General features: G+C 40.7%; 1 protein-coding gene across 9 annotated transcripts in view; it reads right to left on the bottom strand.

Annotated features, from left to right (window-relative positions):
• Positions 1-17,643, bottom strand: part of OSBPL3 (oxysterol binding protein like 3) — a 196,352-nt gene that overhangs the window by 121,277 nt on the left and 57,432 nt on the right. For 7 of the 9 annotated variants that reach the window (XM_042248661.2, XM_060415042.1, XM_027968666.3 and 4 more), the window contains one exon: positions 11,065-11,115. The exons of the other annotated variants lie outside the window; for them this stretch is intronic. The gene's annotated coding sequence lies outside the window, so the exon portion shown is untranslated. The remainder of the gene's footprint in view (positions 1-11,064; positions 11,116-17,643) is intronic. 9 annotated transcript variants of the gene reach the window in all.

Raw genomic sequence — 17,643 nt, 5'->3', positions numbered from 1 at the left:
AGACATTCTAAAGTAGCCATGCAGATGGCTCACAGGCAGATGAAAAAATGCTCAACATCATTAATCAGAGAAATGCAAATCAAAACTACAGTGGCATCATCTCACACCTGTTAGAATAGCTATCATCAAAAAGAACACAAATAAGAAATGTTGGCGAGGATGTGGAGAAAAGGGAACCTTCATGCAGCTGGTGCTAGGAATGTAAATTGGTGCAGCCACTGTGGAAAACAGCATGGAGGTTTCTCAAAAAACTAACTACAGAACCACCGCATGACCCAGCTATTCCACCCCTGGGTATATATCCAAACAAAACAAAACAAGAACACTAATTCAAAAAGATACATGCACCCCAATGCTCACAGCAGCATAATTTACAGTTACCAAGATATGGAAGCAACCTAAGTATCTATCAACAGATGAACTGATGAAGAGGTGATATATATACATATACACACAACAGAATACTACTCAGCTATAAAAAAAGAATGAAATTTTGCCATTTGCAACAACATGGATGGACTTGGAGGGTATTACGCCAAATGAAACAAGTCAAACAGAGAAAGATAAATACTGAGTGGCATCATTTATATGTAGACTCTAAAAAAGAAAACCAATGAATATAAGAAAAAATAAACAGACTCGCAAATATAGAGAACTAGTGCTTACCAGTGAGGAGAGGGAAGAAGAGAGAGGAACGATAGGGGTAGGATATCAAGAGGTATAAACTACCATGTGCAAAATAAATAAGCTACAAGGATAAAATGCACAATAGAGAATATGGCCAATATTTTATAATAACTATAAAAGAAGCATAACCTTTAAAACTATATTGTACACCTGAAACAAATAATATTGCACACCTGAAACTTAAATAATATTGCACAGCAACTACACCTCAATAAATTATTCTAAAAGCACATAAAACCAAAACTTGTGTCCCCTTCCCCTTGCTTCTAGAAGATTTTATCTCAGAGATAGGCAAAGAAATATGCTAAAGCATCCATTTATCACACTGAAAAAAATTCTGTAGAAAGGTGGATCCTAATTGTTTAGGAGTTTGCATCTAGTGACAATGTAAAGAAAGAGTAATAATAGAAAGTACAAATAAGAAAATCTAAGTCAGAAGTGAGATGTAAAGTATCAAAACTCCAGCTGGATTCCATCTGGTTAATTTTTGAAGTAATTTTCAGCAACCAGGACCCTGCCCTTCACTTGATTCTTCCACGTTGTGCATTCACTGTAGATATCATTTGAACAAGGGGTTTAGCACACTGAAGGTGTTTCAACACATCATTCTGCATATAGACAGCATCTATCAAAGAAGTCCCAGTACTATGCAAATGGAAACTCCCCCACCTCACACCCAAAGGCAGAACAGCCCCAGCGCTGAACAATGACAATCATACCTCCTGAAAATGAGATGAGCCCCAGACCTCAAGGCTTATCAATGGCTTAAAAGGAGCTGATGCCGACTCTGAATCCTCGTTACAGAGTGAGGAAGATGTGTTTTTTAAAGACAATGGCACCAAGATGTATCTCATCCCAAACCTTGTCTTACAAAATAACACTAACATTTCTCTATCTACTGGTAGGGTCTGTTTCCTTCTCTTGAACCTGAGTAGGCTTGTGACCATAGCTGAAGCAATGCTTTCTGACTTCCAAGGCTCTGTTAGAAATGATAATATAGCTTTCGCTTAATGCTCTCTCTCTGTCAGGATTCTCACCCTTCAACTTAGCCATCATGATGTAAGGACAGTAATATGGAGAGAACAGATGGAGGGGCTCATCTGGAAAAGCTGAGACCATCCCATCAACGCCCAGACATGCGAATGAGCAAGCCTTCAAACATCAACCTTCATGCAGTCCCAGAGGACACTGAGTAGAGCAGAGTCCAGCAGTCCCCACAGAGCCCTGTTTTAATTGCGGATTTGAGGGCTAAGTAAACGTCATTATCTTAGTCCACCAAGTTTTAAGGGCATTGTTATACAGCGTTAGGTAACTGAAACACTAGGCAGAAACTCTTGGCCCATCTTCAGGCTAGTCAGGTGGGAAGCATGAGAACACAGGGTCAGAAAGACCAAGTTCAATCAGCAGAAATGACCAATAGGCTCTGCCTACCACAGCATCCCACTCCTGTCACGTAGGTCAGATTTGGAAGAGGGCTCCTTGGTCAGTAAACCCAGACCTCACTCAGAAAGTCACTTATGCAAAGCATACGATAGACTTTATGGGCCAGTTAGCTGATCCAGGTAGGTATGTGTCTGATATTGAGGAAGAGACAACAAATGGAACACTGAAAATCCCATTTGTAAATGGCCACAAACCCTTTCAGAACCCTTTAAATACACCTTTTAACACAGACCTCAAAATCCCCACTTATCACTTGGCATTTCTCTTCAATAGCTTAAGAAGTAGCTGGGAGCAAGGTTTCAACTGGCAACTGAGCCACAAAGAAATTATCTAAGGCCGGGAGAAATATCAATAACCTCAGATGTGCAGATGACACCACCCTTATGGCAGAAAGTGAAGAGGAACTAAAAAGCCTCTTGATGAAAGTGAAAGAGGAGAGTGAAAAAGTTGGCTTAAAGCTCAACATTCAGAAAACAAAGATCATGGCATCCAGTCCCATCACTTCATGGGAAATAGATGGGGAAACAGTGGAAACAGTGTCAGACTTTATTTTGGGGGGCTCCAAAGTCACTGCAGATGGTGACTGCAGTCATGAAATCAAAAGACACTTACTCCTTGGAAAAAAGTTATGACCAACCTAGATAGTATATTCAAAAGCAGAGACATTACTTTGCCAACTAAGGTCCGTCTACTCAAGGCTATGGTTTTTCCAGTGGTCATGTATGGATGTGAGAGTTGGACTGTGAAGAAGGCTGAGTGCCGAAGAATTGATGCTTTTGAACTGTGGTGTTGGAGAAGACTCTTGAGAGTCCCTTGGATTGCAAGGAGATCCAACCAGTCCATTCTGAAGGAGATCAGCCCTGGGATTTCTTTGGAAGGACTGATGCTGAAGCTGAAACTCCAGTACTTTGGCCACCTCATGCGAAGAGTTGACTCATTGGAAAAGACTCTGATGCTGGGAGGGATTGGGGGCAGGAGGAGAAAGGGACGACCCAGGATGAGATGGCTGGATGGCATCACAGACTCTATGGATGTGAGTCTGAGTGAACTCCGGGAGTTGGTGATGGACAGGGAGGCATGGCGTGCTGCGATTCATGGGGTCGCAAAGAGTCGGACACGACTGAGTGACTGAACTAAACTGAAGACCACAGGGTCAGTCGTGGGTACAAGTAGGACAGAACCCAGGACTGTACATCAAGAACATCCATTCAGAAGGGGAAGAGAGAATTAAAGTACAAGTCCTAAGTACTTAAATATTTCTAAAGAGCAGTTTTATTGTTAAAGAGGCAAAATCTCCAGCACCATGGTCCTTTGGAAAGGACACTGACAAAATCTTGGACCTTGGCCAGAGTCTGGTTGATTCTGCGGTGCAAAGATCTAGTCTCAGTCATACACAGGATTCCCTGGACGCTATCTGGTGCCCAGAAACCAGAGGATGCCAGCAAGGCAGTAAGAAGAACCGAGTTTCATCACCTGAGTTGGAGCAGAAGAATGACTGAAAGCAGTGGGAGGGAGGGAGAAAAGACAGGAGAGCATTCGTTAAGGCGGTAATGAACACTGAATGATTGTGAAATAGAAGCTCAGCATCTGAACTAGAGCCAGCCAACAGAGCTTGAGGGGCTGTCCAACATCACAGCCTCTAGTTAAATGTGGTTACTGAATTAAAGTGCAACTAAGAAACTCAATTTTAAATCTTAATTAACAAAAAATAAATAAATAAATAAATCTTAATTAACTAAATAATTTAAATTTCCATAGCCACATGTGGCTGGTAGCTGCCATGCCAGACCAATACACCTTTAGACCACACCATTCTAAACCTCTTTTTTCTCCCTCCTTTCCCTTAGCACAAAGTGAGAATACCTTGGGATATTTCTGCCTCCCGAAACCTTCCAGGTGTATTCTCACTCTAACCAACTCTGAAAAAATCAATGGCTGGTAGACAGCTGAGTCATCCTAGGCCTGGTGTCCAACACTTAAATATATGAAGTCATCTAGGAAATTTTCTTCCCCACTCCTTCCATTGTTTGCAGACAATGAATTAAAGAATGAAAGAGGCTATTAGTTTTCTACATGAGGTCAGCAGGGATTTTTAAGTAATAAGCCCAGCTGCAACTTCCAGGTACTTCAAACTGTGTCAGTACAGAGATTAGTTCCACACAGCTTCCATGGAAAACCATTAGGAGCATTACAAAAAGATGTGTGAAGTTCATGTGTCTTTTAGGAAGGGCTTATAATGGCAGTTCAGTTTAAAGATAAGAGTCTGTGACGAGGCAAAAGATCATGTTTCAAAACAGAAGAAAAAAGAATTATCACTTCAAAGAATTATCAGATGCCAGTTTGTTTGGCATCTGATATTTACCATTGTCTACCATCTTCAGATGAAAAAAAGAAAACCTCCATTGCAGGCCAGCAAAGTACTTTTTTTCACAGAGTGAGGAGGGAGGGGGGGAAACCTTTTAAGAGGATTCCACACAATTTTGCAAAGTGCTAGAAACAGCTCCACAGAGCTGCCCAGTAGTAATCTTTTGGCCTGGGGGAAAACTGTTTCTTTAGCAAGGAAATGAGAAATTCACTAAGAAAACAGCTAATTTCCCAACATTCAAAAGTTCCCATAAATGAATATTCGATTATCAACTCAAACTTATTGCCCAATATAATTCTACCATTTCAGGCAAACAGATATTCTTAAAAGTTCCCCATTAAAACAGGCATTCTCATAAATCACTCATGTGTGGTAAGTCACTTCAGTCGTGTGACTCTTTGCAAGCCTATGGACTGTAGTCCCATCAAGATTCCCTGTCCATGGGATTCTCCATACAATGAGTATAGCCTCTGTAGGAGACAATTTAGCAATAAAAAAGTTGTCTTTCAAAAATAAAGGCAATATGGAACAATTCCCAAAGATAAAACAACTTAGGAAATAGGGCTTCAAAAAGCCTTTTCCAAAATAAACTTAACAATGATGAACCACACCAAACATAAAATTATCCAGAATGATAAAACCATGGGAAAAAAAGAGCAATGGTAATGACCGGATTAAATAAGTGGGGGAATAGACAGGGGAGGCAGAGCTACTAAGTGTTAAAAGTATTTGTTGCTGTTCAGTCGCTAAGTCATGTTCCACTCTTTTGTGACATCATGGACATAGCCCACCAGACTTCTCTGTCCATGGGTTCTCCAGGCAAGAATACTGGAATGAGTTGTCATGTCCTTCTTCAGGGGATCTTCCTGGAGCAGGGATCAAACCCACAGCTCCTGCATTTGCAGGCAGATTTTTTTTTTTAACTACTGAGCCACCAGGGAAGCCTACGTTACAAAAAATAAATTCTAACAAAATGAAAATAACACAAATGACAAATATTTGACATCAGGGGAGAGCTGCTGGGCCAAAGAATTAGGCTGTTTTTTATATACATTGTTTTAGCTCACTCAACCCATTCTCACTCCCAGACAGATATCTCTCTTCTGACTAAGGGAATTAATCCTGTTGGAATAAAAAATTACTCTTCAGCAGCCTGGTTATTTCTTTGGCTTTTGTTAAATTGAGGTAAAATAAAATATTTTATTTACTTTTAAAACCATGTTTAACTTGAGCTCAGTCTTATACAATTATTTCTCCCCATCGTTTATCCCTCCCTATATCATCTCTCTCACTTTACACACCAGCCAAGCCTGAAATTAATGCTAACACTGATTAGTTTCTGGTTGAGATATTGGGAAATATTTTAACTTTTCCTTTGAGCTCTTTTGTTTTGTTTTGCTTGCTTTTTGAAAATAAGAAACATATGTAACTGAAATAAATATAAAACAGCAATTACTTTACTGACTTGACACCAGACCACCTGACCTGCACCCTGAGAAATATGTATGCAGGTCAGGAAGCAACAGTTAGAACTGGACATGGAAAACAGACTGGTTCCAAATCAGGAAAGGAGTACGTCAAGGCTGTAGACTGTCATCCTGCTTATTTAACTTATATGCAGAGTACATCATGCAAAATGCCAGGCTGGATGAAGCACAAGCTGGAATCAAGACTGCTGGGAGAAATATCAATACCTCAAATATGCAGATGACACTACCCCTATGGCAGAAAGCGAAGAACTAAAGAGCCTCTTGATGAAAGTGAAAGAGGAGAGAGAAAAAGTTGGCTTAAAACTCAACACTCAGAAAACTAAGATCATGACATCTGATCCCATCATTTCATGGCAAATAGAAGGGGAAATAATGGAAACAGTGACAGACTTTATTTGGGGGGGCTCTATGGCAGAAAGTGAAGAGGAACTAAAGCCTCTTCATGAACGTGAAAGAGGAGAGTGAAAAAGTTGGCTTAAAGCTCAACATTCAGAAAACAAAGATCATGGCATCCAGTCCCATCACTTCATGGGAAATAGATGGAGAAACAGTGGAAACAGTGTCAGACTTTATTTTTGGGGGCTCCAAAATCACTCAGATGGTGACTGCAGCCATGAAATTAAAAGACGCTTGATCCTTGGAAGAAAAGCTATGACCAACCTAGATAGCATATTCAAAAGTAGAGACATTATTTGCCGACTAAGGTCCTTCTAGTCAAAGCTATGGCTTTTCTAGTAGTCATGTATGGATGTGACAGTTGGACTGTGAAGAAGGCTGAGCGCCGAAGAATTGATGCTTTTCAACTGTGGTGTTGGAGAAGACTCCTGAGAGTCCCTTGGACTGCAAGGAGATCCAACCAGTCGATCCTAAAGGAAATCAGTCCCGAATATTCATTAGAAGGACTGATGCTGAAGCTGAAACTCCAATACTTTGGCCTCCTGATGTGAAGAACTGACTCATTGGAAAAGACCCTTATGCTGGGAAAGATTGAAGGCGGGAGGAGAAGGGAACGACAAAGGATGAGATGGCTGGATGGCATCACCGACTTGATGGACATGAGTTTGAGTAACCTCCGGGAGTTGGTGATGGACAGGAAGCCTGGCGTGCTGCAGTCCATAGGGTCGCAAAAAGTTGGATACAACCGAGAGACTGGACTGAACTGAATGGTTCATTTTCCCAAAATGGTCACCTGACCTGTGCTTCTCTTATTTCCCCAACACCCCCAACCTCAGATTCTGACTCAATATGCTCAGTAGCCCTCTTCATTCTCTGGTTGTGCCTCAGTTTTTGGAGAAATATGCTTCAACATGAGAGAACTGTCCTATGTCACACCTCCCATAGTCATCAGGAAAAGTGCAGGCCTCCCAAGAATGTGGGAAAATGTAGATAAGTAAAAATGACAGGGCTTGGGTCTTTTAACTAGAGGTGTGAATGGAAACTATTGACACTGGGAATCCCATCTGTGCTGTTGTTACACATCAGAGATGGCACACCAACACACACAATCTGGATTTACTGGAAGTGAAGTTATCTATACCACAAAGACTTCTTCCAATACTAGGTATCTATTTATGTGTCCCTCCCACTTCTCTCTTCCTGTCTTTCTATTACTCTCATGCTCACACTCTCTCACACTCTCCCCCCTTTCTCCTGCCACTCTCCCTCTGGTTAAAAGAAACCCTCCTTCTCTTTAAAGGAAAGTCAAATAAACAAACCCTATTAGATGACCTGGCTTCCCAGGTGGTGCTAGTGGTGAAGAATCTACCTGCCAATGCAGGAGACACAAAGCAGGTTTGATCCCCGGGTTGGGAAGATCCCCTGGAGCAAGAAATGGCTACCTGCTCCAGTATTCTTGCCTGGAGAATTCCAAGGACAGAGGAGCCTGGTAGGCTACAGTCCATGGGTCGCAAAGAGTCAGACACGACTGAACACACATACGCACACACATTTAGATGACCTGGAAGAAGAAGGAAGATGGGTGTTTGGGTTGAGGGAGGGAAGATGGAAGAGCCATTAGAATATAGCATAGCTAGCTACATCCATATATGTGATGGCATACAGTCCGTTCTACCACACCACTCTAAGAAAGCATTCCAGGTATGACAAGCTTAATTGACAACTCAGAACTGGGTAGCTGTTCATGTTTTTGTTTATTCCATGGCAAAAGTCAGCGTCTTGCTTGGTGCGGGTCCCTGTTCCCCTGCCTCTTCCTGTCCTCTATCTTTTAAAAGGTGTATCAGAGCAAAAGCTGCAGAAATCACATTTTACCCATTCAACAGATCATGGATTATTAGGCACCACATAGACCAATCTAAACAAGTAAGGAAATGGCAACCTACTTCAGTATTCTTTCCTGATAAATCCCATTGACAGAGGAGCCTGGCAGGCTATAATCCATGGGGTCACAAAGAGTCAACATGGCTGAACGACTGGGCATACAAACAAGTAACGTGAAAAAAAAATCAGATCCTGGAAGGTAGGGTATTTTATAAGTTAACTGTACATACATGCAATGTTTCAGGAGTTTGTCTTAACTTCTAATTTAAGCTCTCACTTTTTTGATAAGTGAGATGGCATAGCTTCTATGTAATATACCAGTAGACATGACCTGTCCTAGAAACAGCAGCTCAAAAAGACTAAGAAATCAAATTTCATGACTGAAAAATAAAGGTGATATCCTGGATCATAATTTCTCAAAATGTGCTCTGCCAAATAACACTTTCATAGGGCTGTCTATGGGGGGATAAAATGAGTTCCCACAGACTAGTCACCTTGGTAAACACTGCTCCTATATTCCCTTCTTAAAGACATATTGGCACATTAAGGATTTCTGAGAGATCCTGCACTTAGGCAAACAACAGCAAAAGCAAATCTGTTAACTATGTTCAACAGCCCTTTCCAAATCCTCCTGACGTCAGAATCTCCTTTTTGAGGTAATACTTCAACATTCCTTCAGCCTAATGACCAACTTTAAAGCTCAATCATCCTGTGAAATGGTGAATGAACTCTTACCTTTAAAGGCTGGTATATCTGTCAAGGAGATAACAGCCTAACAGGCACAGGAACCATTTCTGGCTTATGAATCAGGCTTGTAACAGCCGATACTAACACCTGGACGCCTTTTGCTTAGTTTCATGTCTAGACTTGAGAGGCCTAGAGAAGCATGAGAAACCATGACCATCCCATAAAAACCACAAGCAACGTTCAGAGACTGGGCTCATGCTTCCCTGTTTGACCCAGTCTTCCCCAAAAGCCCTCCCTGGGTCTCTCATTATCACACCTCTCTCCCCAAACCCAGCTTCCCCACACCCCTTCCTCCTTGCTTTCCACAGCTTACTACTTAGGCTCCATCCTTCCCATTTCAGTCTGGAATTACCCTCAAGAGAAAACATCTGAATAGGAAGTCCAACGTCATTTGGAAGAGAGAAGTACCACTCCAGGGAGTGACATTCTCAGTTAACTGGACAAAGTGCTCAAAAAAATCTTGAGGAAACTATCTCAGAAATTAAATACTCATGCAACTGTTGTGCAGGACTGCCTTAACACATATCTCCAAGCAATGTGCGCTAAATCTACCCAAGTACACAAGAAACGGGATCCATACTTAGCATTTCTGTAACAAGTGTTAAGTAAACATACAGATAAATGGAATAGAATTGAGAATGCAGAACTTAAACTCTCACATTTATGGTCAATCCACTTTGACAAAGGTACCAAGACAATTCAATAGGGACAAAATAGTCTTTTCAACAAATGGTGCTGGGAAAAGGAGATATTCACATGCAAAAGGATGAAGTTGGAGCCTTGCTTCATACCACATACAAAAACTCACTCAAAATGAACCAAAGTCCTAAATGTGAGAGTTCAGACTATAAACCCTTTGAAAGAAAACACAGGGTAAATTTTCCTGACCTTGGGTTAGATCATGGTCTCTTACATATGACATCTAGAGCAAAAGCAAAAAAGAAAAAAAAAGTAAGTTGGACTTTAAAATTAAAACTTGTATACTTCAAAGAATAAAATCAAGAAAATAAAAAGCTCAAAAATGGGAGAAAATGCTTGCAATCATATAGTTGACATGGGCCTATTATTTAGAATATAGAAATAATTCTTACAACTCAATGAAAAAATAATTTATTTTAAGTGGGCAAAGAGCTTGAAAAGATATTTCTCCAGATATTTCTCCAAGGAAGACACACAAATGGTCAATAAGCAAAAGATGCTTAATATTATTAACCCTGAAAGAAATGCAAATTACAAAAAAAAAAAAAAAATCTCTTCATACTCCCTCATGCTCATTCTAGGTCACTTCAGTTGTGTCCAACTCTGCAGCCCCATGGACTGTAGCCCACCAGGCTCTTCTGTCCATGGGATTCTCTAGGCAAGAACAATGAGTTGCTGCACCCTCCTCCAGGGGATCTTCTTGGTGCAGGGATCAAACCCAAGTCTCTTGTATCTTCCGCAGTGGCAGCCGGATTCTTTACCACTGATGCCACCTAGGAAGCCCCTCATACTCCCTAGGATGGCCATAATAATAATAATAATAAAGAAGAAGCAAACAAAAAGGCAGACAATAACAAGAGTTAGAAAGGATATTGAGAAACTGGAACTCAGACTCTTTGGTGGCAATGCATACTTTGAAAAACAGTCTGCCAGTTCCTCAAAACTTAGACACCATATGAGACAGCAGTATCACTCTTAGGTATATACCCAGGAAACCTGAAGATGTATACTCACACAGAAAACCTGCACAGGAATAGTCATAGCAGCATAATTCATAATAGTTAAAAATCAGAAAAACACAAATGTTTATCAACTGATAAATGGATAAATAAAAAGTAAAATATCTATATGCTATGTATGAACTGATGGATTGTAAAGTCCCAAACTCATATACTGAAGCCTAATCCCCAATGCGATGGTATCTGCAGATGGGGTCATGGGGAGGTAATTAAGTCATGAGGGTGGAGCCCCGTGAATGGGATTGGTGGCCTGAGGCTTGTTTCCTGTCTCCACTCTCAACCATATGAGGACACACCAAGAAGATAGCCATCTACAAACAAAGAAGTGATCTCTCACCAGACAGCAGATCTGCAGGTAGCCGGTCCTCGGACTTTGCAGTCTCTAGAACTGAAAGAAATTAATGTTTGTTGTTTAAGACATCCAATCAATGGTAATTAGTCATAGCAGCTTAGACTAAGATACCAGAGCATGAAATATTATTCAGCTACAAAAAGGAAAGAAAGACAGTCATGCTACAACATGGGTGAAACTTGACAACATTATGCTAAGTGAAGGAAGTCAGATAAAATAAGGCTACATATTACATGACTCCATTTACATGAAATGCCCAGAATAAGCAAATCTATGAAGACAGTAAGCAGACTAGTGTTTGCCAGGGCTTGGGATTTCTTTTGGGGGTAATGGAAATATTCTAGAATAAGATGGGTTGTGATGGTTGCACAATTTTGTGAGTATACTAAAAAATACATCTCTGTCATATACTCTAGATTCCACATTTAAGTGGCATCATATGATATTTGTCTGGCTTACTTCACTTAGTATGATAAACTTAAATAGTCTAAAAGGGTGAATTTTGTGGCATTAAATAATATATCAATAAAACAATCTTATCCTCCTAAAAATAATCTTTGAATCCAACAGAATCAGATATGCAATTATCCATCTTCTCTCTCAAAAACCACTGCCACTGAAGTGAATCTACTTTTGCCGAATCTGATATATAACACTGGAATTCAAAAAAGAAAGAACTATGCTGTGCACTGAAAGATGAATAAACTCCAATAAGCAAGTTTTGAGAACTTCATTATGAGTAATTTAAAATACCATACTCGGAAAACAAACGAGCAAAATATCAAGATGTAAGTCTATAACTTCAGATCAGTCTCTATAAAGCCTTCTAAGTCCATATGTTCTAGCTGTTGTATAGTCGCTAAGGCATGCCCGACTCTTGCGACCCCAGGGACTCTACCCCTTCAAGCTCCTCTGTCCATGGGATTTCCCAGGCAAGAATACTGAAGTGGGTTGTCATTTCATTCTCCAGGGAATCTTCCCCACCCAGGAGTCAAACCTGAACCTCCTGCATTGCAGGTGGATTCTTTACTACTGAGCCACCAGGGAAGCCCCAGATACTCTAGTGATCTCATGGAAAGAATGAATAGCAAAAGTCACAGGTTAAAATCAACTTCACCATGTGGAAACACCAATATAAATTAGGTCAAGACTTAGTCATCCGCGAACTCACAAATAGATCATTTGAGAGGTTTTTGACATACATATACAGAAATGAAACATGGGTCTTCCAAGATCTCAAAGGCTTTCTTCTATCATGGCAGGCAGTACTGGCTTAGGTCACTGAAGGCCTGTTTACAAGCAATCAGGGGTCTAGTTAAAACCCTTACAGAATAACTAAAAAGCCAAATCTGGATGTTAAAATCATCTTCAAGCTCCAAAGCAGTTGGTTGATCTTTGATCTGTATGCCTGCCTTACATTTAGCAATGACTCAGGCCCACGTTTTTTTTTGTTTAAGTTATGACGTCTCTAATTCTCAGAAATACCACCATGTAGGTTAAAACAGATACACACATGTACTCATATATTCACACAGACCAACCCATCACAAGCCAAAAGAACCACCCAAGGGAATGAAAAGCCTAAAATTCATTGTCTACAGTCAAAAGAGCAAGGTAAACAGAACAAGCATTGATAATTCCAACTTTTGAGAGGTGATATCCCCCAAAGGTAGTTATAAATCAGCTGTTTGAAACTCTAAACACATCTTCTCATAGAAATCTGTTAGTGTGTGGTCACATACCCAGGTGAGACCAGGGAGACCAATGCAATGCATGTGAAGCAGAGGGTTGATAAGGCTTCTTAAAGGGGGAAAACATCTTCCAAGTTCAATTCCAAAATGTAGTTCAATAGCGGTAGCACCCCAGCTGCAGCATGGAGAAATAGGGTGTACACTCTCTGGTCCTGTCCTTCCCCAGATATCCTAAACTGGTGAACAAACAGGCCCTGGGCCAGAGTGGGAGGCCCACCCCAATCCCATACAAACATATGAATCCTTCACAGGGGATCTCTATGGCTTGTGAGGGCCTATGGATTTTTGCTGCTCTCCAGAAATTTCAGTTTCAGTAAATGTCTGCTTATCCAGAAGTGAAGGCAAATAAGAGTTCTCATTACAGAATTTAAAAGATTTTTTGTTGAAATACAGCATTCATGTGTGTGTGTGAGTTGCTCAATCATGTCGGACTCTTTGAAACCCCACGGACTGTAGCCCACCAGGCTCCTCTGTCCGTGGAATTCTTCAGGCAAGAATATTGGAGTGGGATAGTCATTCCCTTCTTCAGGGGATCTTACCAACCCAGGGATCAAACCTGGGTCTCTTGCAATGCACGCAGATTCTTTAGTGTCTGAGTAACCAAGAAGGTCAAATAGATGGATTTTTAAATATATATATATATATATACACACACACATATATATATATTATAGGGTAGACACATGAAAAGTTGTGATTTTCAGCAACTTCTCAATGTCTCTTGTGATCAATATAAATTATGTCTTTCATCACCCTTGTCTCCAACCCCCAGGACAGAGGCTGTATATAGTGAGCACCTCAAAGACATACATGGGATCTCTGTTCCTTTAATATCATTAGTACTGGGAATGTAGTTTATTTTTAAAAATACCTCAGAATAACTTACATACACTGTGATAGTGATCTTCAGCAATCTGCCTGTTTGTGCCTCAGTTTCCTCACCCAAGGAATTGTGTGGCTGAGTGACTGGGGTGGGAGGGAAATTAACTTTTCAGTGGATATCTTGGTGCCTTTGGAATGTGGTTTCACAAACACGTATCACTCATTAAACAATCAAAGAAACAGAATATATTGTATGATTCTTCATTACAGTAAACCCCAAATGAGAGTTGGGAGTATGCAGTAACTCAGGACACCCTCCCGGTCCCTCCTGCCATCCCCTTGTCCCTCTCCAGGTCTCCTCAGATGTACACTGGGCTGCTGGCTCAGCCCCCCTCCTCCTCTGACCTCATTCCAGCCTGACCACCTGGTTCTGATTCACAGCCTTGCTGTCAGCCCTGCTGTGTGTGCCTCATTCCCCAGTCCTGCTTCAGAATTTCAGGTCAAGCATTTCTGTTTCTCCATCCAACTCCCCACACTCTCAGTGACCCAGAGCTTCTTGGGTGAAAGTGATGGATCATCCTCCTTACAGAAAACCACAGGGTTAATTCTGAATTCAAAGTTTGCTTACCTTAGGGTCAGTACAGAAGTGGGAGGGGGGTAGGGTTGAGTGACAGTTTTAGGACCAGAAAAAAGAATAGGAGGATGGATGGATCTGGGCCGCATCTGAGGCCCTGCCAAGTTCCACCCGTGCTTCCAGCTTCCAGCCCAGGGGTTGTGAGCAACTCCCACATCAGTCCAGTAAAATCCCCCCTTACCTGATCAGTTTCAGACACTATATTCCAGAGACTAGAAAAGTAATTTTGAATATCAATACCCAGTGAAAGGAAGGATTGGCAAATTATGACACATTTGCTCATCAGTTCAGTTCAGTTGCTCAGTCGTGTCCGACTCTTTGCGACCCCATTATGGTGAAAACAATAACACATGGGTGCCCTCTGAATTTCCCTATTCACCAAGACTTATTGACTTCTTTATTATGGGGCAAGAAGAACGAGATTGGAAATGAAATCAGACACATAGGAGTATCTGTGGGTGCTTGTTCCACTAAGTTTGCTAGGGCTTTCAAAACTCCTGATCTTTTGTATGTTTATTATCTGGTTTGTGGGGATGGTAACATACATGTATACAGATTTCCAATCACACAATATCATTTACATTAATTATATGCAATTTTCTGTGTGTGCACTACACTCAGTTGCTCAGTTCAGTTCTGTTCAGTCACTCAGTTGTGTTCGACTCTTTGCAACCCCATGAATTGCAGCACATCAGGCCTCCCTGTCCATAACCAACTCCCGGAGTTCACTGAAACTCATGTCCATCAGGTCAGTGATGCCATCCAGCCATCTCATCCTCTGTCGTCCCCTTCTCCTCCTGTCCACAATCCCTCCTAGCATCAGAGTCTTTTCCAATGAATCAACTCTTCGCATGAGGTGGCCAAAGTACTGGAGTTTCATCTTTAGCATCCGTCCTTCCAATGAACACCCAGGACTGATATCCTTTAGGATGGACTGGTTGGATCTTCTTGCAGTCCAAGGGACTCTCAAGAGTCTTCTCCAACACCACAGTTCAAAAGCATAAATTCTTCAGCGCTCAGCTTTCTTCACAGTCCAACTCTCACATCCATACACGACCACTGGAAAAACCATAGCCTTGACTAGACGGACCTTTGTTGGCAAAGTAATGTCTCTGCTTCTGAATATGCTATCTAGGTTGGTCATAACTTTCCTTCCAAGGAGTAAGTATAAATAAATTAAAGTATATGAGAAACCTATTTAATGGTTGTTATAAAATGCTATAAAATAGTTTTACCCTTTGACTCAACATTTGTAATAGGTAAAAAGTGGATACAACCTTAATGCCAAACAGTAGAGGAAAAGTTAAGCAAATTAGATTGGAATATATTATTTTATATAATGAAGAGTATTGCTTCTAAAGCTATTTGTGAAGAATTATAACATGTAAAGTATTCATGTTTAAAGAAATATACTAGGAATTCCCTGGTGGTACAGTAGATAAGAATCTGCCTGCCGATGCAGGGGATATGGGTCCGATCCCTGGTTCAGGAAGATCCCACATGTCATAGAGCAACTAAGCCCATGTGCCACACTGCTGAAGCTCGTGTGCCTAGAGCCTGTGCTCCACAACAACAGAAGCCGCCACTGTGAGAAGCCCATGCACCATGGTGAATAGTAGCCCCCACCTGCCGCAACTAGAGAGAGCAGGCACCACAACAAAGACCCAGCGCAACCAAGAAAAACAGAAATAATTTTTTAAAAAGAAAAATATGAAATAGAAAAGTACACAAAACTACATAAAATGCATACTGAAAATGAAAATCACAGGAAATGCTCAAAGAATTAATAAGGGCTACCTTTGGTTGGTAAATCAAAGGGGGTTTTTCACCTCTTTTTCTTACTAAACTTTTGTAATTTCAACATTTTTATAATGAGAACATATTTAAGATGATATATTTAATCACTTAAAATAGAGGGAGTAGCAAGAGTCTACCTCTTACACTTTGTACTTGTTTTTTTTTTTTTTGAGTTGTAACTTTCCTGTTAACTGCGCTATCCAGTGTGGATTTCTACACAGAATTACATTATCTCTTCCTAAAGATGGTAACTCAACAGTCCTGGGATCTAGGTACTAACACTTTTAAAAAAAATCTTCTAGATGACAAAAAGTCACAGTTGAAAACTACTGACTTAACAAGAGGAAGCCTCAAGTCTTCCATGCTACACACAAGCCTTGATTCCCACAATCCTCCTCACATTTCACCTCCCAGCAACATCAATCCACCTGCAGTTCCCCACAAACTCCCTGAGCATCCCTCACCTCCACCCCCAGTGTGCACACGGCAGAGTGGTCATCCTGGCTGTAGCTCCAGTGACGCTTTCCATCCACTCCTCCCTAATATTCCCAGATACAAGAAAGACAAAGGCAGCTCAGCATACTACTACAGAAAATCGTCAAATCACAAAGGAAGAGAGCGGGGAAGAAAGGAATTACAGAACAGCCAAGAAACAACTAACAAAATGGCAATAAGCACATACCTATCAATAAACATTTTGAATGCAAATAGAATAAATTATCCAATTGAAAAAAAACAAGACCTATCATTACTCTGCCTACAAGACTCTCAGTTCAGAGGCATGGACACACACAGACTGAATGAGAAGGAATGGAAAAAGATACGCCCTGCAAATACAAACCAAAAGCAAGCTGCGGTAGCGATATTAGACAAAACAGACTTTAAGAAAAAGGCTGTAATAAGAGACAAAGAAAATTGTTATGGAATGATACAGGGGTCAATCCAACAAGAGGATACCATATGATATTTGTAAATCTTTATGCACCGAGCATGGGAGGACCTAAATATATAAAGCAAATATTAATAGACCCAAAGGGGAAAAGAGACAGTAATACAGGACAGTAGGAGACTTTAACACTCCACTAAATTAATAGATAAATCATTTAGATAGAAAATCAATAAGGAAACACTGGCTTTAAATGACACATTAGGCTAAATGGACTTAACATTCCAAGGCTAATGCACACCAGGCTGCCCTTGCACATACTTTATTTTAGGAATTGTATTTGGAAAATGAAAAATTTTGTTTGTCTGTCTCCTTACTGAATTGTAAGTTCCTAGAGGGAAGATACTATTCTTTTTCATCTTTATACCCTGCAGCCTCGCAAGATACCTATCATACAATAGGCACAGTCACAGAAAATACTGGTGACATTCGTGTTTTAGTTGAGCAACAGAATGAATATAATCACTAATTTTTACTCACTTTCATTCTCCATTGTGTGCCTTGGGTTACTGAATAATCCTCAAGTACACTAAAGAGAAAGCTCTTGGGAATCTTTGATTCAGTTAGAAGCAAGGTTGCTCTCATCTTATACCTAGAACTCATTTCAAGAGGAC

The sequence above is a fragment of the Ovis aries genome, chromosome 4 (assembly GCF_016772045.2).
Source record: "Ovis aries strain OAR_USU_Benz2616 breed Rambouillet chromosome 4, ARS-UI_Ramb_v3.0, whole genome shotgun sequence".
Lineage (NCBI taxonomy): Eukaryota > Metazoa > Chordata > Mammalia > Artiodactyla > Bovidae > Ovis > Ovis aries.
This window is presented reverse-complemented; position numbering and strand designations above follow the sequence as displayed.